This window comes from Myotis brandtii, unplaced genomic scaffold, assembly GCF_000412655.1.
Source record: "Myotis brandtii unplaced genomic scaffold, ASM41265v1 scaffold569, whole genome shotgun sequence".
NCBI classification, from domain to species: domain Eukaryota; kingdom Metazoa; phylum Chordata; class Mammalia; order Chiroptera; family Vespertilionidae; genus Myotis; species Myotis brandtii.
Window position 1 is genome coordinate 366390 of NW_005370127.1, and position 5486 is coordinate 371875.

Here is a 5486-nt window from a genome sequence, read left to right on the forward strand (position 1 = left end):
GCCATGAGAGGCACAGTGCACTCCCTCCAGTGAAGACCCTGCCCTAATCCCCAGACGCTGTGAATGGGGGACTTTGCAGTTGTGATTAACATAGCAGACTATAGAGTGTGGAGACCAGCCTGGACTATGCATGCAGGCCAAATGTGGTCAGAGAGATGCAGCAGAAGGAGAAGCTGGAGAAATTCTAAGCATGAGAGACTCAATCCCCTGTTACTAGAGGGAGTCATATGGAGAATCTGAGAAGGAATTCAAGCAGCCCCCAGCAAGGATCTCTAATAAAGACAGGTCTCTGACTGACAGCCTTCAAGGACACAGGGACCTCAGTCCTACAACTGCCAGGAATTTAATTTAGCCAACAACTGAATGAGCCTAGAAGTGGGCTCATGCCCACAGTTTCCAGAAAGAAACCCAGCCTTGCCCACACCTTGTTTCAGCTGCATGAAGCTCTAAGCAGAGGACCCAGGTGAGCCACACTGTGCCTAGAATTCTGAACTACAAAATTGCATAGTAATATACCATTGTTCTTTCTTTGTTTGTTTTTATTGATTTCAGAGAGGACAGGAGAGGGAGAGAGAGATAGAAACATTAATGATGAGAGAGAAACATTGATCAGCTACCTGCTGCGCACCTCTACTGTGCCCTGACTTGGAATTGAACCATGACCTCCTGGTTCATAGGTCAACACTCAACCACTCAACACACCAGCCGGGCAAATTTGTGTTCTTTTAAGCCACTGTGGTAACTTATTCTGGCAATAATAGAAAACCAGTCAGGGGCCATAAGCATTAATACCAGTATCTTTTGATTTTCTTGCTGACCATCTGGGAGGATAAGCTCTCTGGGTTTATCCACCATAATTCTTCTTCTGCATCTTCAACAATAACAACAACAAACAAAAAAGTATTTATTGAACAACTACCATGTGGTATGTACATTATAACCATTACAGTATACAAACTTCACCCCCCCCCAAAAAAAACCTGTTTTACAGATTAAAAAGCTCTTCACATCATTGCATCCTAGAACATAGGGAGAGTAATAACGTCTACTTCACCAGACTTTTCTAATGATTGAATAAGAGCAATAATGTTGCACAACTCACCCAAACTCACAGAAATAATAAGTGATAGAGCTGGGATTAAAACGCCATTCTATCTAATCCTAACCCACACTCTTTCTAGCACACTCTTTCTTTCTACACTGCCTCAACATCACCACCATGAAACACCCAAGACAGCATGTAGCGAAACGGACAGCTAGTACCAGCACTTCACTGTCTCCAGATTCTCCAGTGTCTCCAACACAGGGGCACTAGACCGGGAGTCACCTGGCCAAGGTCTCCATCTCACTGCCAGTAGATCCGTGTAGGCGTTAAAGAACACATTGAAAGTTGCAGCCAGATCTCAGTTCTTCTTGGTTTGCAGTTTTCCTGGGGCTCCCCTGGGTCACCTCCATGCACGAATAATCAGCCAGGTAGTCGGGAATATGTGGAGAACTTCTCTCCGCCTCCCTGGAGCAGTATCTCATTTCCAGGACTTCCCCCGTGACACTTTTGGCTGGTCCACCACTCACTCCAACCAAGAAGGAAATCTTAGGGTAGCAAAGTCCCATTCATTCCCAATTGAGCCCTTTGCTCTTAGCCACAAAGCCACAGGTTCACACCACACACACACACACACACACACACACACACACACACACACACACCCCAGATTGAGTCCCGTCTACCCATTTTGGCAGCAAAGTTGCTCATTTTCATGGTCAGCCCCACACTTTTAAAACTACAGTTCTGGCCAATTGAGCAGGTGGAAGGGCATGGAAGCAGCTCCTGGCAAGGAGGCCACAGACTCCTGCAGTTCCTACCCAAAGCTCCGGCAGTCGTTTTAAAGAATAAAACCTCCTCAATTTGTTGTCTGCCTTTGGTCAATTTACATTGCCTTGAAGTGGCTGTTTTTAACATCGTTTCCAGTTCTCTGCTTGTTTTGTGGAGAGGAACCACCAGCTTTTCATGCTGCTCCCACCCGAAGCCCCTCCCACCGTCTTCTCTCAGGACACTGTGGGAAGCAGAGGGAGCTCTCCCTCCACCGACACCCTTCTCACTGACCAGACCACCCAAACCGCCCCCAGGGGGCAGGTGCCCTCAGAGGTCCGTGCCCTCCAGAACCAGCTCCCAGGAACTCCTCTCTTCCCACATTTCCCAGCCCTGCCTGGGGATGGGCAAAATGGAGTCGAAATTTTACAACTTGAGTCTATTCCTGTCGTGTAAATATTATCTAATATCAGAAAACACGCGAGTCCGGCTGCCGCAGCTCCAGCTCTGACTGGCACTCTGTGTTTTTCACTGCAGTTAATGAACCAGAACTGCCTCCGAATACTTTGGCTCTCAGACTGTTGGGGCCAACATTCCTAACTGGGTATCAGTTTCCATTACATTTATATGAAAGAACAAGAAAGAGCTTTGTTTGTGTGGTTTTGTTTTGTGTTTTTCTACTCAAACCTCATTCCTTGAAGCTGAGAGCTTAGCCTGGGGCCATTTTGGAGAAAGGACCAGAATGTTTTAGGCTGCTGCTTCTCTTTGTTTTTGCTACATTACCCCTACATTAGTATCCTCCTTTTGGAACTTTCAGAAAATAAAGGAAACCGACCGCCCCCCTCCCCCTGCCATGGTAATGGAAGTGGCAGCCATCTGCTAAGGTGGTGGAGGTATTGCAAGGCGTTCATGAATCTAAATGCTATCCAATCATTATTTGAAGTCTGAACAAATAATATAGGTACAACCACTTTTCAAATGCATGTACATCTCCATTGTAAATTGCTGGTATTCTCTGACATTAGCTATTGAATCTATAACTTCTATAGCATAATGGAAGGGGGCAGGTCTATGAAATGTATTGATGTTGGAAAGTAATCCTCATTCTCAAAAAAAAAAATGGGAATCACTGCTTCAGAGAACCTGGCTCCCTAGCCTACAGCATCTCTCCCCTTTTTTGGCCTAGGGATGGGGCGATGTCAGAGACAGCATATCCTCCCCACCACTACCTCTGGCTCATGCTCATGACATTGGCCAGCTGTTGGGTGTGGTGCCCTTATAGAATAGGCAAGATACTGGTCTGGAAAATCTTGAGTCCCTCATCTATTTTCTTGGGCCTCCATTTCTTCATCTGTAAAATGATATCACTAAATAAAGTGAAAGAACCCTGAAGCTCAGTCATCCTTTGACACAACACATTGTAATTCTAGGCACCTTGTACACATCATCCTATCATAAACCCCGGAATGGCCGCAGGCTTTTTACAGATCATTACATTTCCCAGTTAAGTGCCAACAGCCTCTTCACTTGACTAGTAATCATAAAACAAAATGCACCATGTCCTGTTCCAAAGGCAGCCACCATTTCCTGAGCACCTACTAAGTGCCGGGCACACTGATAAGCACTGTGTATGTATGAAATCATTTGATCCTCACAACAACCTCATGAGGTAGCCTATTATTTGTCACCCTTTTCAGGTAAGGAAACCCAAACCCTGCCCTGTTCTGATTCTACATTTTATTTGCATCCTTTAAATCATCTTCCCCTTATAGAGAAATAAGTTATATATTTGTTCTTAGAACATAATTCATAAACACATAAGCCCATCACCGTATGGGTCCCCAACATGAAACACAAAATAAAGGGAAGAAAATAAAAGGTTCATTTAGCTATTACCACTTAGTATTTCCTTCTCTAAGAGAAGCGTCAAATGTCTATGCAATTATTCTTAATGTTCACTGGGAGCAGGAAGCATTCAGTGATTCAAAGTTTGCCACTCCTTTTAGTTCATCTTAAAGGGAAAACACATAAAACAGGGAGGAAGGCTTAACCTGGACGAAGTTCTTGGCAGCTGGAGGCCTTGAATGATGAGAGAAATCATGACCCTGTTGCCCCATTCCTGACCCTGTTGTTGTCTCACCAGCATCCAAAGAAAACTGGACTCGCCCTCTATACACTAAATTTGAACAAATATATGCAAAGAATGATAAAGCATAGGGTCAGTGTCATTGCCATAAAAAGCTATTCTCCATATAGAATCCTTGTATATATTAAATACGTATGAATATAGATTGGCACACAAGTTTTGGAAAGCAACATGATGAAATTAGACAGTTCACAGCAAACAGACATCTGAGTGTCTATCCCTAGAAAATATCTTAATAAAAACAAGAGTCATACATGAAAATGTCCATTGCAACATTATCTACAATAGCAAAATACTGGAACCATCATAAATATCTACATGCACAAAGAAGGCAGTTTTTTCCATTTCATTGAACACTTATGCCATGCCTCAAGATCAATATGGCTCTCCTTGAGGAATGTGCTGAATATTGAGGCTATTTTGCTTTGTTTTCATCTGTTTACTTTCAACAGTGAGGAGCATTCTTTTCTGGCTTTGTTGTATATCACAGGGCTGGAATATTAATGACTACATGGCATCCAGGATCCTGGATATGATTTGCATTCTGCCAACGGGATGTGTTTGCATGAGATTTGGAAGGCAGAAGAGAGGCAAGAGGATCTATTACTCTCCCTTCAGCACCAACAGTGGACACATGGACTTTGTCAGATGTAAGTTTTTGCAGAAACCAACAAAGCTCTTGCCAACCATCCACCTGGGTGTTGTGGGGCAGCTGGGACTGTTATCTCAGTTAGCTAAATATTAATAAGAAAGAAGCAAAAGGAATCGGGCATTGTTGAGGCTGATGAGCCTGTTTGCTTCACCAGGAAGCTACAGCTGAACAACCCTTCCTTCCCCCATGTAGGGAGCAGCCCGCTCTCCCTTACAGGATGGGGGGTGGGGGGGAAGAGAAGAGGGGAGTAAATGGCGCAGGAAGGGGAGGTGCTTGATCATAGAGGCCTGTCAGTCTAACCTAGGAATGAGATCATTGGCTAGGAAGTGGACCCATAAGAAGCCCCAGAAAGCTTGGGAAGTTCATTGGTTATTTTGAAAAAACTACTGGTTAAAACCCCAGAGGATCAAAGAGTTCTTTCTCTGGCTCACCCAGTAACGCACTCGACCATTTGTTGAGGGCTCTCTTACCGAAAGCACAAGACCATGCGGGTCTAGCAGCAACCAGGGCCCGCAGACCACGTGGGCTCCAAAGGACTAAGCTTTAATACAGGGGTCCTCAAACTTTTTAAAGAGGGGGCCAGTTCACTGTCCCTCAGACCGTTGGAGGGCCGGACTATAGTTTTAAAAAAAAACCTATGAACAAATTCCTATGCACACTGCACATATCTTATTTTGAAGTAAAAAAAAACAAAATGGGAACAAATAAAATATTTAAAATGAAGAACAAGTAAAGTTAAATCAACAAACTTACCAGTATTTCAATGGGAACTATGGGCCTGCTTTTGGCTAATGAGATGGTCAATGTCCGGTTCCATATTTGTCACTGCTAGTCGTAACAAGTGATGCAAGTGTGCATCAGTTAGTCTAGATCTGTTT